This window comes from Danio rerio, chromosome 6 (assembly GCF_052040795.2).
Source record: "Danio rerio strain M-AB ecotype USA chromosome 6, GRCz13ab, whole genome shotgun sequence".
NCBI lineage: Eukaryota > Metazoa > Chordata > Actinopteri > Cypriniformes > Danionidae > Danio > Danio rerio.
This window is the reverse complement of record NC_141026.1, coordinates 38,736,126-38,755,979: the sequence shown is the minus strand read 5'-3', so window position 1 is coordinate 38,755,979 and position 19,854 is coordinate 38,736,126. Positions and strand designations below refer to the sequence as shown.

The 19,854-nt window shown below is 37.0% G+C and overlaps 1 long non-coding RNA gene across 11 annotated transcripts in view; it reads right to left on the bottom strand.

The window, feature by feature from the left end:
* LOC137490239 (uncharacterized) overlaps positions 1-19,854 on the bottom strand; it is a 139,526-nt gene that overhangs the window by 36,011 nt on the left and 83,661 nt on the right. For 2 of the 11 annotated variants that reach the window (XR_015493928.1, XR_015493923.1), the window contains one exon: positions 2,546-2,704. The exons of 7 other annotated variants lie outside the window; for them this stretch is intronic. This is a non-coding gene — a long non-coding RNA (uncharacterized LOC137490239). Of the gene's footprint in view, positions 1-2,140; positions 2,705-19,854 lie in introns of those variants that run through there. 2 more of the 11 variants (XR_015493922.1, XR_015493929.1) reach the window with 1 other exon arrangement.

Genomic DNA, 19,854 nt, shown 5'->3' with positions numbered 1-19,854 from the left:
TAACCTGATACAGTACACGCGGTTACAAGTAACAAATCACAACTAAATACATTTGCAAGCTCGAGTAAACGAGGCAACAACTTTAACCGCACGTACTTACACTTGAGAAATGGAAGAAACCCATCCTGACGTCCATCAGTTACTCTTTACTGATCCTTCCTTTAACAAACTCAGATGAAGTATTCTTTGTAGCATGTAGCTTCCAGAAGTTTCCAACTGCTTGGTTATAATGCTGATGTTTCATCTTTGGGTAGAGACTCAATATAATGTCCATCTGCAGTGTGACTTCAATCGACCGGCATGTTTGTGTGCGTGTGTTTGTGGGTGTGCGTGTGTTTGTGGGTGTGTGTGTGTGTCTGGGTTTCTGCGTCAGAGGGCGGGGCCTCAGGTTTGAAATCTCCCGGGTTTGCGCGTGCACGTGAATAACTTGGTTTCGTTCGTACGTCATGGCGAAACACCTAATGAGTCGGTATCAAGGCGACTCGTTTGAAGCACTATGAGTCGACTCTTTTATAGATGAATCAACCGTTTTAAACACTGTATTCTTACAGATTTAAGCCTTAGCTGGATACTTCACTTCACTTAGAGCTGTGTTACACACTACACGGAGGGGAATTTTCAAAAACCCATAATATGGGCTCTTTAACTCTACATTAATAAGCGTTAGTAAGCAGTTTATAACTGCAGCTACAAGGACTGTTTATGCTTTATAAATCCCTTATAAAGGACAATCAATGCAAAGAGAGACATTGGCTTTAACAGAGGTAGATTAGAAAAGCCTACAGCGAACAAACTTTAGGGACTAAAAAAAATACATCCGGGATAGTGAGATCACAAATGCCTCATGTGCATTCACCATGCGCACACACCCCACGCAGCAAAGGGGCGTAGCCAGAGGCGATGAAACGCTGTAATGCAGCAGAGAAAGCTCAAATGCCGTCCAGACGCTGCAATTTCCAGAGCATCTTCTGTTTCTGTATTTGGACTTCCATAGGACATGACACAAAGAGAGAAGTGCTTGTTCCAGAGAATTTCAAAAAAATATATAGCTAGCATTTGACGAAGGAGAACTTCCAGAATCTCTCCCTGTTTAGTGCTGGTTTCGGCTAAAAACTCCTCTGACCATAATAGAAGTTGTGGATTGTGAGCCACAACCTGTAAGTGTTTTTATTTGTTTACACTGATCTATTACATGTTCAAGCATGTAAACAATTGGAAATGCTGTTTGGCACCGGTAACCATTTAGCTACAAATTCATATTCATCTGTCAAACCGCTGTAAACACCCACAATCTTCAGCAACGCTACAGTGTCTCTCTATGCAGCAGCTTTCCCTGCATTATACATCATTTTGCAAAAGATATGTGAACGTTTCATATTACTTACACATGCTAATAATTCGAATATATAAGAAAGACACTCGTCATATTTTATTTTAGAGAGCAGGTAAGAGGTTCAGCTGTGTTATTTTCTGTCTGATTCAGGCCCAAACTGATACGGCTAACAGCTACTCTGGCTGAGAGTATTTACCAGCCTGATCTCACGAGGAAACGTAAGTATTTAGTGGGTATTTCAGTCGAGTTCAGTCCTACGAAATGTACGATTTAGAAAAGGAGGCGTGGCACCAAACCCCACCCCTAACTCCAACCGTCATTGGATGATGAGCAAATTGTACTAAATTGTACTAAATAGATCGTACAAATTCATACGAATTAGCCACTAAATCAAAAAGATACGAATTGCCGTGAGATTGCGTTGGTATTTACACAACACAAAAGCTTGAGCTTGTAGAGGCGCAACACTTTCTGGTGATGTGGAACCGATCAGTAAATCACAGAACATTATGTTTGCTAACCAATCAGAGACTCTTGAGGGCGGACCTTTAGAGGAACTAGAAAATATGACAGTCGTTTTCATGTCAACATGATTTTTTTACAAATGAAGCATGAGCACACATTGCTTTGCATCTTATAAACACAACAAAGCCTTACAAATACACTCTGGACCACCCCTTTAACCACACCCCTCTTACTGTTAATTTGCTATGAGGGAATAATGCTCAAAAAGAAAGCCAGAGCTCCTACTCAATATTGCATTTGAGTTCAAAGTACATCAACACACTGAAATAAAAGTCTCAATTTCTGGTTCATGAGAAAAAAAATGTATTAGTGTGGACATGGCCATGGAGACAACTGTAGCGTACTGTGTAAATATGATTTTAAAAAACAAAATGGTTCCATTACAGACTTTTCACTGAAAGTTTGTGTTGGGAAGCCCTACTTGAAACCTTTATTTTTAAAAATCAAGATAGTGACAAAATCTATAAATCTGCATAAAAGCATGACTGATACTTGTGTTTGTATATTGTTTCTCTGAAAATTTGCACTGAAATCAAAAAGAAGAATCAAACTCTTTCTGTCATAACTTCTTACATCATGGCTGCCCATTGCTGCTCATAATCCCCTCGCTGGAACATTCATTAGAAACGAGAGCTTTGTGCCCTGGAGGCCAACCATGACTTTCCCAGGACAATTAAAGTTACTTACAAGGAGGGGAAAAAGGGGTCCACTGAGGAGTAAAATGAAGGAAGAGTGGAAAGAAGCAGCAATGGTTGCAGTGAAGGAAGAATGAAGAGATCCTTCACAATCTGGCCAGAGACAGTCAGACTGGATTACCCATTTCACTAAAGGGTATAATTGTCTAACCTGTGGGAAAAAAAATAAATAAATCAACCTGCTTCTTCAATAGTTGCACATTTACTTCTCTCTATAATTTATGCAAAGCTCTTGCGCTTTTAATACGCATCTGAGTGATTAAATGTCTAGTTGGCTCCTTGCTTCCTGCAAAGCATGAAACAGAATCAAGAGGCTCCGCATCATGTGGAGCACAACGTGTATCCTAAAAATAAATAATTCAGCAATCCTGAGGAAAAAAAAGAGTCTGGCCGAAAGCAACCTTTAGGGAAAGGGGGTGCTATATGTATGACTGGAAGGGGGGTTTAAGATGGTCTTTGAGATTAGGAACATCTCCTTATCTACAGGAGAACCCAATTTGACAGATGTTGTTATCCAGGCCGATCTGTCAGAGATGTGCTTTAATCTAGTTTATATCTGGCTTCAGGACGTGGGATGAAAAAGCAAAGGTTACAACTAGAAGCATACTGAACCTTTGACCTCATGTTGACCTTGCAAGCCTTAGCTGCATTTTAATATGACTTATTATGCAGTAATGCAGTGATGACAGACAGCTAAGAGGCTTTTTTTCTCTTAATGTCAAGGCATGACTTCATTCAGTCAACAAAAGCTGTTTGAGTTATGTTTTTAGGTTAAATTAGTTTCAACCTACCAGAAAAGTTGTTTCTGGGAGTACGCTATGCAACAGGGAAGACAATATTGTGAAAATGCCTACAGTACCTTTGCACTATATACTATAGTGTGCTAACAAACAAATAAACAAAAAACAAACAAACAAAAAAACAAACAAAGCTTTTTTTTTTTTTTTACATTTAAAAGTAATAAAATATTCCCGTGTTTATCCCTAATTTATTTTTTTCATAGGCTGGACAGTGCTCTCGCGTTGTGTATATGGAATGGTAAACCTTCTAGAACGTGTAAAAGCCTTTTACAGCATCTTAAAAGTAATAAAATACAATAAAACAAATTAATAATATAAGAAATGTCTAAAACAAAATAAACAAAAATAAATAAATAAACAGAAAATACAAATAAAATTACTGAGTGAATAAAAAATTAAATAAATGTCATTAATAATGATAAATACTACAACGGTCTCTAAAAAAGGTAAAACAAAAAGTCAAATAATTACGAAGAAAAAATATATATATAAATTTTACATTAAAGTTTTCTTATTTTATACTACCGGTCAAAAGTTTGCGGTCAGTTTTTTTTTTTTATTTTTTTTTTTTAAGAAAAGTATTTTGTTTATCAAGGCGGCATTTATTAAATTATCAAATACTTATTTTTTTAAATATTTATTTATTACTTGTATATAGTTTCAAATGAAATTATTACTCTAGTCATTATTGGTTTTATTGCTATTACCATTGATGATAATAATAATAATAATAATAATAATAATAATAATAATAATAATAATGATGATGATGATGATGATGATGATAATAATGATAATAATAATAATAATAATAATAATAATAATAATAATAATAATAATAATAATAAGAGTTATTTCTGAAAGATCATGTGACTCTGAAGACTGGAGTAATAAAGCTGAAAACTTATCTTTAAAATCACTGAAATAAATCATTAAATTAAATTAGTGCAATAACATTTCACAATTTTACAATTTGTACTGTATTTTTGATTAAATAAATGCAGCATTGGTGAGAAGCTTATTTTAAAACATTTAAAAGTCCTACTGACCCCAAACTTTTGACCCGTAGTGAATTTTTGGAAAGTTGATTTTTAAAATTGGGAAAGAAGTGAAAAGGTTATAAAACAATTTTTTTTTCTCTCTGTAGAGTACACTACAGAATAATAATCATAAAATTGAAAAGCAAAATGTTCACATTCACAACACGATTCTTCAGACAAAATCCATACAACATACAGTTATATTCATTCAAGCAAAAAAGGAGAGTAAGGTGATGCACAGAACACCATAGCTTACTTTAACAAAAAGCACAACAAAATGGTTTAAAGTAAAAGATTTTTTACTTTGAGGCATGAATTCCATTTATTACACAGATTTAGCAATGTAACTTAAATATTAGGACTTGAATTTTACCAAACATGACTTTTTGCTTGCCTTCTAGTTTGTTCATTGACCTAATTTGTATATATTTCAAGTTTCAGAGTAACTTGTCAATTTATATGCTTGCAAGTCATTTCAGGCTTAAACCCTCTTATGGCTGAAACTACAATTGAAACCAATTCTAACCTTGCAGGCATCCGTCTAGTACCAGCAATAGGGCCGTCACATCTGAGGGTGAAAGTTGATGCTTCAGCAGGGCCAAGCAAGCTACTTTGTCCAGGGGGAGACAATGAACCCTGAATGGGTGGAGTGAGACTAAGAGGCCAGATTCAGTGTTAATACGGCCAGAGGGAAAAGGGAATGTGATTGGGAGGTGCAAGGTGAAACCTGGGGAGAATGTGCCAGCGATGAGGTCATGTGTGTGAGTGTTTCTGTGTGAGACGCAATGAATAGCCTAGGCTACAATGAGCAACAGGCCAGGAACTCAAAGGCGGCATATGATGTCATGGGAACTTGTGAGTGGCTACTGGATAGATGGAGAGAGAAAGTGAGAGAGAGAGAGAGAGAGAGAGAGAGAGAGAGACATTTTCAAAGACTTTGTGTTCATGCCAGTTTATCAACGTGGATCAAAGCTGACTTATTTGCAGCATCTGCTTTAAAATGTTTCGAAAAATCTAAAAACTGTTTGGATTCAGGTTGACATCCATCTTGGAAATAAATGCAAGAACTGTGACCAGCTATGTTTTCATTCACCATTTTTTTTTGCACATTTTGGAATATTATATTGAAGAAATGCCTTGAAAGACCCAATATGTGCAAACATTTCAGAAAATGTGCATAAAAAACTGAGATAAAGTTTTTATCTTCTGATAAGAAAACTTGATGGAAAGATGGAAACACATTTAACAGTATTTATGTATATATAACTGGGCGGAAACACCAGAAATGATGGCACATTGTTTTTTTTTTGTATGTTTGTTATTGTTTTGGAAAGGGATAGGTATTTTATTTATAATTTTTCTTTGGGTAAGATGTTGGTAAACAAAGATATTTTTGTTCATTATTTTTGACCTGGTCTTCCCCTGAAAATATATCCTTATCTCATGTAATAAAGCTTGTTAAATTCAAGTTCTCTCTGGTATTGGCTCTCTTTTTCTTTTCTGTTGTGATCGACCCCTAGACAAATAGCAGAAATTGGGGGCTCGTCTAAATCCCATCTGTTTTTTAAGATTGTGAATTTGTGAATTTGTGAGAGAGAGAGAGAGAGAGAGAGAGAGAGAAAAAAGAAAAAAGAAAAAAGTCATGGAATTTGTTTGGCGCGTTTTTATTTGCATAGTGGTTTTCACTTCCAAGAATTCGGAATGTCATCAAAATTCAGTTTAGAAAAGTTTGCAATTCAACCTTCCGTTGAGCAATTAGATGTTTGTCGTAAGCATGACTTATTTTCAATTGCTGAGTTATGTCAAATTAAAGTTTCCGAAAAGAAAATCCTAAAGGTAATCTCAATACCTTTTTTAGAATTTTTAAAGACCTTCTCAGAATATTTTAAGACCTCATCACCGCTATAAGTTCTAAAAGTATCGGACCTTTAACTTAATAAACAGTTGTTAATAAACAGTTACACTTAAATAAATCAATGGAGCTGAGATAAGCTCAAAGGAAACAAAGATTGAAAGAATAAATTATGCGGTTGTTTTCAGCGACAGGTTTCAGCCGCTGTTTAAACTCGTCGTTTTCCAACCAGGAGTACGCATTTTCCCATTGTCGTCTGTTTCGCTACGTGTGGAGAGGGACACATTAACTTCTTCCATTTTTCGCAAATTATGTGACATCACCCTGACTGAGGGGCTGATTGGTTTGCCCCGGCCTAAACCAATCACGTGGATTGAGCATGCCTTTGTTAATATTAGGAGGAAAATACATATATTTATGCTTTTTTGGGAGTCTGGACAAGGCTTAAACAAATTTAAGGCCTTGTAAAAATGCAATTAAGACTTTTTAATACCTTTTAAGGGCCTTAATTGTCTCATAATTGATTTATCAACTTTTAATACTTTTAAGACCCCGCAGCACCCTGTTTAATGCATAAATCACATTTAGCCCCATTTTTTGAGTCTCAAAAAAGTCATGTGATTTTGTTTTAACAGAGATCATGTAATGATAAAAATGGGCATGAGTGTAATAAAATGCAAAAAATACTAAACTTTGTTTGGTGTTTTCAATACGGAAATTGAGGGAGTACACTGGACACTTTCTGTGTCACTAGTTAAAATAACTTTCCTCTGGATTGGAACATTCATTGAAACATTTGAGATAATGTTAGTACATAATTAGATATTGTGTCCTTAATGGGGCTACATGCAAGAGTCTTCTTTTATTATCGCTTCTTATAACTTTTTAGGTCTATATGAAAGTCCTTTTTTTTTGTTAGTTTTTTTTTTTTGCTGGAAAAATCTAAATGTGTTGTTTATGTGTGGTTTCAAAGCCATATCTTGTCTTCTGTTTTGTTCTGAAAAGAATGCTTACAACAATCATCATGACAATGTCTAAAAGAGCCAACGTTAATGACAATGTGTTGCTAAATGAAAGGGATTCATTAAAAGTGCAATTGCACACAGCAAGATCTGTACACCCTATAGTCTCACACACTTTATAATGTTATAATCATACAGTAATTTATATTATCTTACCTCTTGACATGATGCTGGTGAATTGCAAAACTTGTGCAAACGTATGTACATTTTTATGATCAAATGCATCCTTTGTTGTTTTTTCACTTGTTTTCAAAAAAAAAAAATCATTTTTAGTGTATCATATAAAATACTTCAGATTACTCATTAGTACCTGATTAGCTTAGTCTGTTGTCATTGACAGTAATGCTTTGACTCTAAGTGGCAAAGTACCAGTAATGTGTGACAAGTGGCAGCATACAGAGAAAAAAAGTGCAGATACACTAAAGACATATACAGTATGCAGAAGTGGGTATGACAACTATTGTCTCTCCCAATAGCACAAATGGATGTTGACAGCTAACAGTATATCACACTAAAACAATAAGCCAACAAATATCTAAATAAACCATATATCGAGCCACTGAATCACTGGCTGCAGGTCTCTTTACAGCCACTGACAATTACAGCCTTTAACATAATCATACAATATTTGGTAATCCTTTATTTTTAAGGTGCGCTTGTTACAGTATAATTATAAAATGTAACAACTTAATTCTATAATTATGCTATTCGTAGTTAACATGTACTTAATTTATAATTAGGGTTTGGTTTAAGATTGTTTAATTTACTTTTATTATAAAGTGAACATAATATGTGTTTAAAAAAATTGAGTTTTACTAAATATTGTATTTAAAATATATTATATTTCCAGGACCGTAGCCAGCCAGGTGTGAGGGGTGGTTCTTTTTCTCAAAAACTAGACCTTTCTGCAGTAATATGCCTTGTTTTCTATTTAATTATGAGACTTTAATACTGCATTTTATTGACATTTTAATCACTATTTTGAGCTGAATTAGCTTGTTGGATGATCATAATAACCACACGTTTTGATGTACCAAAAGTATTTCCTTTATAAGATTTAGAATAAATAAATTTGAAAAATACTTACTTTCAAAATTTAATTTATTACATCATATATCATAAAAAAGGAATCTGTTAAAGTTTTAAAGGTTCATTTAAATAACTACTGTCATTTATTAGGCAAATAACAATCTGGCCAGCACATTCAACTTTCTCAGTCACAATTTAGCCATTTGAATAAAAAATAATAAAATAAAAACATAATAATAATGAGCTTCACAATTTTTCTAGCCTCCTTAGAAAAAGAACATTTGAAAATTCATGGATAAAAGCAATAGCCAAAACAGTATTTAAATTAATTTTAATGTGGTCCACTTTTGGTACTTTAAATATTTTATTGGTCATTTTTTGTTTTAAGAACAACGCCCAAAATTTATAATAAAAGTCACTTGTAAAATGTTTTCTCTATTTAACAATACAGTAGCACAAGCCCATAGCCAGAGGGGTTTGGGTGGTTCGAACGATGCATCCCCTCACTGACAAAGGTCCAGAATTTGTGCCATAAATGAGCTCATTTGTCCTATTTTGATTGCTATGACACCATAAATTGTAAAAATAACCCATCGAAGAAGATTTTAAGACCAAGAGGAAACCTCTGCTAGCTGTCATGACTTCAGCTAATCCATTTTGGTCAATGCTAACAATAATTTTTCATAACTTCTGTGCAAGACATACAATCTGACAGAAGTCATCTTTCGCTATTGATCAACTGTATTGTTGGTAAATAGAGAAAACATTTTACAAGTAACTTTTTTTTTCATAAATCTTGAACCTTATACATGAAACATAAATGATCAATAAAAAGGTGTGAATGACCAAAGGCGGCCCATATTAAAGTTAATTTTAATACTAATCGGGTTTTTGTTATCCATGAATTTTCAATGTAACTTTTTACAAGAGAAAAATCTAGAAAAATTTGGAAGTTCTACATTATTATTGGTCATTTATTAGTTTATTTTTTTATTCCAATGGCCAACTTTTAACTGAATTTGCTGCACAGATTGTTAGTTGCCCAATAAATAAATATAACAAATTCAAATTTTTTCCTTAATAATAAATCATGTAATAAATTAGTATTTTAAAGTAGGTTATTTTTTCAAAATGTTTAAGGAATTGTTTTGTTTCTGATGACCATCCGTTGAGCTGTTTAACCAAAAAGTGCTTAATATGTCATTAAAATGCAGTATTTACAGAAAAAATTGATAACGGTTTATTTTGATGGTCCATTTTAGTATTAGTAGACTGTCTGCTTAATATATGTTGATACTGACATTAACCAGTCCTTCAACACACATTTATCTGACTAAAAGAAACTTTGCAAGTACAGTTGAAGTCAGAATTATTAGCCCCCCTCTGATTTTTTATTTTAATATTTCCAAAGTGAAGTTTATTCATAAACTAATTTCAAGAGGATCACGTGCTTATGATTTATCACGGCCAGTCTCGCATTTGCTAATCACTATCTTCCAATCATATGAGCCCTAAGCTACTATAAATAGCCACAGTTTTCAGTTCACTTTATCTTCGTTTGGAAGAAACCCCCCTCCTCCCCTATTCTCCTCCTTTACCTGTGATTGGGCAGCACGGCGGCCCAGTGGTTAGCACTGTGAGCCACACAGCAAGAACACTGCCGGCCCTGGTTCCACAGGACCGGTTGGTGTTTCTGTGAGGAGTTTGTATGTCCTCCCCGTGTCCGCGTGGGTTTTCCCCGGGTTCTCCGGTTTCCTCCCACCATCCAAAGACATTCAACATGCATAACAATCAAGCTTGTCTAATCCCTTGCGTTCCCTTAGCTATAGCGTCAGGGGAGTTCTGAGATCCACCGAGCTCAGGCTCCCCTCTTGCTCTGCCAACGGGAGGAAGCCCCGGGCTCGAGGAGCCCTTGAGCTCGGGGCTCTCTCCCGGGACAGCATGCCAAACAATCTTTTGTAAATCATCAGCTAAGTGTGAACTCTTGAAATGATGTTTAACAGAGCAAGGCAATTTTCACAGAATGTCCGATAATGATTCTTCTTATTTGTTTATTTCAGCTAGAATAAAAGCAGTTTTTAATTTTTTAAACACCATTTTAAGGTAAAAATTATTAGTTCCTTAAAGTTTTTTTTTCTTTTTTTCGATAGTCTACAGAACAAACCATCATTATACAATAACTTGCCTAATTACCCTAACCTGCCTAGTTAACCTTATTAACCTAGTTAAGCCTTTAAATGTCACTTTAAGCTGTACAGAAGTGTCTTGAAAAATATCTAGTAAAATATTAATGACTGTCATCATGACAAAGATAAAATACATCAGTTATTAGAGATGAGTTCATTAATTCATTCATTTTCTTGTCGACTTAGTCCCTTTATTAATCTGGGGTCGCCACAGCGGAATGAACTTATCCAGCAAGTTTTTACGCAGCAGATGGCCTTCCAGCCGCAACCCATTTCTGGGAAGCATCCACACACTCATGCACCACAGACAATTTAGCCTACCCAATTCACCTATACTGCATGTATTTGGACTGTGGGGGAAACCGGAGCACCCGGAGGAAACCCACGCGAACACAGGGAGAACATGAAAACTCCACACAGAAACGCCAACTGAGCTGAGGCTCGAATCAGCGACCTTCTTGCTGTGAGGCAACAGCACTAACTACTATGCCGCTGCTTCGAGATGAGTTATTAAAACTATTGTTTAGAAATGTGTTGAAAAAAATATTCTCTCAGTTAAATAGAAATTGGGGGAAAATTTTCATTTTTTGATGGGTTAGTTTCACTATTGTTGATGGTATAGCAATCAAATTAGGACAAATGAGCTCATGTATGGGACAAATTCTGGACCTTTGTCAGTGAGGGGAGGGTCTTCCAAACCACCCGAACAACTCCCCCCCTCACTTCAATGCGGAAGTGCGTGCGTTTTTGTGACGCAGAGAATAGGGTGAATACACTGTATAAAAAGTTCCACACAATCTATTTGTGTTTACAAAACCAAGTGGATTGAACATTAGACAATTAAGTTGCGCAAACAAACCTTAAGAGTTGTGTTGTTACATCTTATTTTAATAATAGTTTGAACAAACATCAAACGTCATTTTTGAGTATATATATATTTGAAGGAGGATTTGTTTTGCATTTTTTTTTTTTTGGACTGAGGTGAACTTTTTGAATGATACAAACAATCCTCTTATTTTTTCCTTTCAAAAATGTTTCCGACTTTGGCTAACTTAAAAGCACTTTTAATAAAAAAAATGCTTCAGAACCTTAAAAAGGAAAGGAAAAAAACTTGAAAGAAATGAAAATATGTAAACCTGTGGTGACAAGAATGGGGCGGAGAAAGAAACGCCAAGTCGATTCCAGTTCCTCAGATCTTTTAGACAGTGGCACTTGACCTTCTCCAGTACTAAAGAATATGACAGCCATGAAGCTGAGGGGAAAAAAAGCGAAGAGAGACAAAAGCCACACAAAGTGCAGCATGGCACCAAATAGTTAGTTTGCAATCAACGTCAGTCATCCCTCCTGTAGAGACAGTTTGATTTCTACTTTTCAAATGAGGCGTTTATTTCAAGGCCTGATAATAGGGCGGCGAAATTGAAATTGGCAGCTCGACAATCTACAGATAATAGTGCACTGCACAGGAGATCATGTGAATAGTGTTTTTTTACCCCCTTTTTGTCTAAGACTTGAGAGAGAGAGAGAGAGAGAGAGGCAATATTTTGTGTGAGAATGTGTGTTTGTGTGTGTGAGAGAAAGAAAGAGATGTTTCACAGTGAGGTTGTAAAAAAAATCTAAAAAAAACAAGTCTAAAAGGTAAAACTAGACAAAAAAGTGTAGAAATGTTAGAAATGGGGTAGAAGTGCACTGGGTGGGCATGCTTGGAGGGGGTTAGAGCTCTTTAATGTTCCTGGCAGAGACCCAGCGGAGGTCTCAAGGTTATCCTGGCTTTGCAAACTCCCACGGGAAAGGTGGTGGAGTGAGGGGAGGTGGCTGGGCTGGATGGAGGTGGAGGGAACGGGGGGGACAAAACTATACAATCTTCTGAAGGAGCAAAGCTCATGAACCAAGGGGCCGTTATCAAGAGACCTGGCCTTGCTTGAGGTGGAGGTGCAACTGTGACCCTTACACATTTTCAACATCTGCTTCCATACAAGGAGGCCAAGCAGGAGTCAGATATGAGAATAACTAATTTATGCAGTTTCAATCAATGCAGGAAACACACGCACACGCATGCACGCACACAAACACACACACACACACACACACACACACACACACACACACACACACACACACAAATGCATATATATTTTTAGCTGTGAGAGTCAAATTAATACGACAATAGATCTACAGTGTGCAAGCAAAATATCAAAAAATAAAAAATACAGCTATGGCAAATAATATGAGACCATTTGCAATATCCCTGCATTTATGCTTTATAGTTTGAGCAAAACATTTTTTTTTTGCTTTATTCTACAAACAATAATGTCATCTAGCATTTGAGCATTTTGCTCAAATACAAATGACTCAGACTCGAGGGTAAAAAAAACCCTGATTTGGACATCCCTATTAAACACAGTTGTGTGGCAACAGTTTGTGAATATAATCAGCTTCTAATTATAATTTTTTAAATTGTTTTTTTATGATCACACTACATAAAACAAAAATCTTCCTTTGAATGCATCATCAGAGGGGAAAAACTCCACCCATTAGTTATGATCTCTCCCTCATTAGCATAGGAGTTGGTCTTGTTTTTGAATTTGCCACTATGCTGACACACAGGCATTTGGAGCTCTTCCCTCTTTTGAAAAGAGCAGCACAATCTAATTTAAATGTACAACGGCAGTCACCAAAATGGCACAATTAGGATCAAAGCCTAAAAGAGGCCATTTCGAAGAGTTTTAAAGCATTATTTGTGGAATAATTTGAGCTGAAACTTTAGATACACACTCTAGGGACATCAGAGACTTATTTTACACCTTGAAAAAAATGGCATATACTTCTCCTTTAAAGATGCTAGGCACCCAAAATTGAAAAATCTAAGCGGATCCAAACATTTAATGCAGGGGTGTCCAAACTCGGTCCTGGAGGGCCGTTGTCCTGCAGAGTTTAGCTCTAACTTGCTTCAACACACCTGCTAGGAAGGTTCTAGAGCTGGTTCAGGTGCAATGTAAGAATACATATTTTTTCCAACAACTGGGGTGCTGAAAAAAAAAAATGTTGGAGCTAAACTCTCCAGCACGCCAGCCCTCCAGGTCCAAGTATGTATACCCCTGATTTAACGAGTTTCTTTATTCTGTTGAACACAATAATTTTGAGTATTTGTGGATGTCAGTCGTTACAGGTTTTTCTTAAAAATAGCTTAAAGTAAAACTCATAAAGGTTTGAAACAAATAAAATCTGAAAAAATTATGACAGAATTTACATCTTAAGGCTGGTTTATACTTCTGCATCAAATGATCACTGTGACCCACGATTCCTGCCTTGCGAGTAGTCGTCATTTTTATTCTTCTGCATGCATGTTTGGGTTGCTCTGTAATAAGTCTTACGAAACGTTAGCGGACAGTGGGGATTTTTGTTCCTCTGTGTTGAGTTTCTTCGCTGGATTTATTTATTTTTTTCTGAACGGTACTTACTGTACAAGTAGCTCAAACTTACTCAGACGGGGACCGGCAGACATGCAACAACTTTAAAGGGGTGGTCCACTACGATATCATATTTTATACTTTAGATTATGTGTATTGTAGCTGTGTGAACATAAACAGCATCTCTGAATGTAAAATGCTCAAATTTTAATGCAAAGGGAGACCTTGATTTTTACAGAGTTAGCTTAGCAAAGCCTGCAATTAACACATTTTTGGACTACAAAAAAATACATCCGGCCCTTGTAAGATCAAAAAGGTTCGTTTACTGCGCACACACACTGCGCAGCTAAGGGCCGTGGCCAGAGGTGCTGTAACGTTACAGCAGAGAAAGAAAATCCCATCCTGCTATTTCCACAGAGCTTTTCTGTTTCTGTATTTGGGCTTCCAAATGACACGACACAAATACAGAAGTGCTTGCAGTTCAATATTAATTATGTTCCAGAGAACTATAAAATACATAGCAAGCATGATTTGACAAAAGAGCTTCCAGAATCTCTCCCAGTTAAGTGCTGGATTCGGCTAAAATCTTCTTAAAGATGGAGCAACTACAAGGAAACGCTGTGAACTCTGAGCCACGACCTGTAAGTGTTTTATTTGTTAAAATTGATCATGACATGTACTTTGTATAGTGTTAACGGTATGTTGTCGCAAAGTTGTAAACAACAGGAAATGATGTTCGCCAACGCTAACGATTTAGCTACAAATTCATATTTATAAGTCAAACTGCTGAAAAACACACACACTCCTGACCAGCACATGCAGCGTCTCTCTGTGTGCGACAGCGGTGTTTCTCTTTAGGCAGCTTTTCCATGCGTTTTACATCTCAGATAATGAAGTCACAAAAGATATGTGAATGATTCATGTTGCTTACACAGGCATATTCCGGATATGTGTGAAAGATGTCGTGTAACGCGTTGATTTAAAAAAAATACAGCAGAGCTCTCCTAACTGGTGTGTAGCAGCAAAAAAAAAAAATTCCATCAAGGCTCACACAGGTCTCATCCCACATCTTGTGCTTAATTCTGTCACCAGTGTCACCACAGAAAATAACTTAATCCGAGCGTGAGAGAAAAATAAAAATAAATATCCCTTCTGCGCATATGCGCTTCTCGTGTTACAGATAGTTTAAAGTATAAACACACACACTCTCTTAAAGGAGCAGCATCCTATTTTCACTTGTTACAGACACTTGTCAGATATTATTTTAGAGTTTACACAAAATGCGCGTGCTTGTACGGGCGCGACATGGAGCCGATATTATGACGATGACCAATCAGAGTCACTTGTCACGGGCCTTTTAGAGGAACTAGGAAATATATCAGTCGTTTTCATGTTAGCTGAGTAGCTGTATATAATCAAAGTGAGATTTATGAAAAAATAACATGATTTCCTTCAAGTGAAACATGAGCACACAGCAAAAAAGTGAATAAACCTTTTTAAAAACAGTAAAATACTAGGTTTTGATATGCAGGGTTTTGATATGCAAATTCCGAAAGGAAGTTAAAGCTAAGTTCAACCACTCCTGCTGTTTATTTACCCTCTCTAAGTGCCTGTTAAAGATAATTATGCAAGACAACTTAAAGTGCGCCTATACGCCTTCAACGCTTTATCTACTGTAAACAATAAGCCTCCCTGAAGAGGAAACAGGCCGGTTTATTCACCTTTAAGTAAGATCAAGATCCTTTTCGTAAACAAAAGCCCATCGCCCTGGCCATTGTGTGCAGAATATTTCTTTATCTCCAGGCTTCAGCAGATACCATCTACCAAGAACGTGAGAAAGACAGCCATCGCTTATCAGCTATCTTAAACTTGAAAAGAATGTTTGAGAAAGTCTCAACCGAAAGACCAAATTGAATTAATCGACACGCACACTGAATCCTGCATGGTGCGTTAACTGTGCAACAAAGCATGTATTTTATTTATTTGAGCTCGGAAGTGCATCGTCTCTATTGGAAGGCTTGTCATTAGCAATTGCGCCTCAGGCTTGTTAATTCACTCACCACCCAAACCAGTTGAGCCTGGCAGCCAGATACTCATGCTCACGTAGTGACCCATGACCCAGTCTCTACCGCCTCCTCCACACGAGCACACAGCCCCTGGTACGCCGCTCCATGGGAGAGAGAACTTGGCGAAGCTTTACTAAAGATCCCCCCCTAAGGCGCACGCTTTCTCCCCTGCCACAGAAGAAGCAGAAGCAGGAGCCCGGAAAGGCTTGAATCACCACTGTGCTAGGCATCTGTTTGAAAACTCCCCAGCGCCGCTATGTACAAAACACAGAGCGCTAATGTCTGCGAGGCTGCTGGTGACCCCGAGTGATCTGTGTATGTGTGTGCGTGAAGGTGTGTTTTGGTCTCGGGGAATTTACATGTAGGTGTGCGTTTGCATGTGCGTGAAGAGCAGTGTGAATCGACGCTTTATCACGCCCCTGCCTCTGATCCCCTCAGGCCCTGGAGGCTCTGCTGTTGGAAGCCTTGCTGCTGTATGTGGCGTCTATGTTCCAGCACTCGCTCTGGCTGCTGCGTCTGCTCCGTGGGAAGACTGCTGGAGGGTCTCCAAAGCTTCTCGCACTCCCCTCTCTCATCTCTCCCACCTCTTATTTTGCTTCCTTTCTCCCCGTCTTCCTTTCTTTACTTGAAGGGTCTTGGTGCTGGAAGAAACTTCAGCACCCTCACATTTTTTTTAGCAAGCGGTTGTCTTCTTATGTCTTGGTTACAGGGTATATTAATCATTCTCGATAAATAAAATATACACAGAAATACATTGGTAATGCGGTGTGAAAAGAGAAGTGTTCCCGGAACTTAAACAACAACTGTCTTGTTCATTTTTGGAGGGTTGAATTCATAACTTATTAATGAACCTAACATGTCAAGTTGTCGTAGAATGTTTCCTCGTTTATCGCTTAGGGTTTGAAAATATGCCTGAAAAGCATAGTGTACTGTTAGCAGACATCCGTATCCACCCACACAGGCAATGATAACATTTAGATGCAATGGTAAATACCTGCTGCATGGTAATATTGCAAAGCATACACAACAAAAATCACAGCGTGACTAAACAGAAGTTAAGCAAGCATCTGATCATGGTGATACGGATATGCTTCTTAATTAAAAAAGTCTTAAATGAGTCTATTTGAGTTTCTTTCTTCAGTTGAACACATAGGCTGTTTCTCAATATGTGTTCTTCAGCATTCTTGCGTCCCCATGTTCTCGTGTAACGTCATCATCAACCGCCAGTTCAGTTCTAAAACTCAAGATTGCAAGCGCGTGAAAGTTCTTAGATGTGTTCTTGATATCAAGGACGCATTGATACAGACTTGAGTGCAAGACTCAGGTGCGCTCAAGGTGGGAAGCGCAACATTTTCTACAGTTTTATCGTTATTACAGTTCAGCGATAAACTTATTTATTTCTGGAGTTTCCCTAAATGAAATAGTGAAAGTAAACATGAACATGAAAATCCTTTAAGGATTTTATCAAGGGTGTTTATTTGCTGAAATTCGTATTAAAATTTGTTTTATTTGTATTGTGCAACATATATTTAAATGTCTTTATGGAAAGTATAAAAAATGCATAATATATTTATGCATATGGTAAGAGGGGAAACACAATAAGTCGTTGTATGAATGCTGTAATGTTAAAATAATTTTCCATTAAAAACGTATGAAGGTCAGGTGACCATCAGAAAGAACACAGGATCTCATTTCTCATAGGACGCGTTCTCTGTCTCCTGAGTTCTCCCCTCGTTCTTCTGAGGTCACTCGGCAAAACCGTTCTCCACAAAAACGCAAGTCCGTTCTCTGCATTCTTGGAATTGAGAAACAGCCATATTTAAAATAATAATAATAATAATAAAATAAAAAATAAAAAAAGATTGCTGGGACCAATTGACTTTCATAGTATTTTTTGCCAACTATGGAAGGCAATAGGTCCCAGCGACCAGCATTCTTCTTTTTTTTTTCACAAAAGTAGCTCATTAAGGTTTAACACCACATGAGAATAGCACACTACCTGACACAAGTCTTGTTGTCGATCCCAGTTGTGAGAGCAACAAATAATAACTCGACATATAATAACTTGACATCTGGTTGATCATTTGGAAAAGTGGGAGATGGTAGATTTGTTGCATCCCAATCATCACAAATACTGCAGAAGACATATTGCAGCCCCCATGGACCCAAGATTTTCACAGAAATCAGTCAAGTTTGGTGAAGGAAAAATCATTGTTTGGGGTTACATTTAGTATGGGAGCATGCCAGTGATCTGCAGAGCAGATGGCTACATTAAAAGCCTGAGGTATCAAGACATTTGTGCTGCCCATTACAATACAAACCACAAAAGAGGGTACATTTTTTTTCAGCAGGGTAGCACTCCTTCTCATACTTCAGCCTCCACATCAAATTTCCTGCAAGCAATGAAGGTCAAGATGCTTCAGGATTGTCCAGCCCAGTCAGTAGACATGAACATTATTAAGCATGTCTAGGGTAAAATGAGAAGGAGGCATTAAAGGTGAATCCAAAGAATCTTGATGAACTCTGGGAGTCCTGCAAGAACTCTTTCTTTGCCATTCTAGATGACTTTATAAATAAGTTAGTTGAGTCATTGCAGAGATGTATGGATGCAGTCCTCCAAGCTCATAGTAGTCATAAACAGTATTAATTATTGTTCCACTGCACCATGACTTTGTATTCTACTGTATAATGTACATTATTTCTATTAAGTGACAAGACTTTTGTCTAAGCAAAGTCAGATCTGTTGTAATTAAACAATAAAAAATCATGAACATTTTTATTAAGGTAAAATAAGTGTAATCTAGAGGCCTTTGCCTTTCTAAGCCACTTCTGATGCCAAATGATCAACTAGAAGTCAAGTTATTATTTGTTGTTTCTTAAACTTGGATAGGCGACAAGACTTGTGTCAGGTAGTGTAAATGAGGAAGTAACTTTTATTTTTAGTTAAAAACAAACTTTTAACTCATCAGTCTTATATAGCATCAATGTCTCTATCTCTCTCTCTCTCTTTTTTTTTTTTTTTTAGATATGTCACAGTGTATATGTGTTTTAGCCATATAAAAGTCTGAAGGCTGAACTGAAGAAATGAACCAGAGTGAGATTTCTACCTCATAGCAACACCTTCTTTTACACAATTTCCCTTGGCCAATGGTACTTTAAAAGTGTTTACCAGACAGAATGAGCTTTTCCAGAAGGTTACAAAGATGCTTTGAACTCTCCCGATTAACACAGGATGAACTTTATTTTAGCCTAAAAGCCTTTGATCGTCTTTGCTTGAAAAGACATCATACCAGTTCTTCGAAGTATATCAGGGCCTTCTGATTTTTAAAGAAGATAATTTAAAGAGAAAATGGTAGTCTAATGCAACAAAGTCATACCACAGTGAATGTTGAGAAGACCATGAATGTGAATGAAATACAGTTTCTAAGTCAATTTAAAAAAAAAAAAAAGATTTACCTCATATTTTTAACGCCAGCGGCACTACAATGAAATTCTATTTGTTCACACATATGGATATCTGCCAATGTCATATTAAGTCTTTCAGTAAGCTGTCAAAGGTGACTGACAGCTCCTTGAGTGAGGGTGACACTATGACACCCTCACTGCCGGCTGCCCGACCCCTTCAAGAGATCCCTATGAGCCGTCAACAGCAACTTTCCTTTTGGCAGCTGGCATTCATCAGTGGCTTACACATTAACTTTACACTGGCTCTGTGATTGCAGCTCAGCTTGTTTGGGAGCGTGCTATCTCCCACTTTCTCACGTACTTTAGTCTTGATTACATTATTGCTGTGTGTGGACAGCCATGGTTGAGAGACCTTGATAAAGATATGATTGACAGAGAGAGAGGAATGATGTGGAAGGGGGCTGCATTGAAAAGTGTGTGTGTACGTGAGTGCG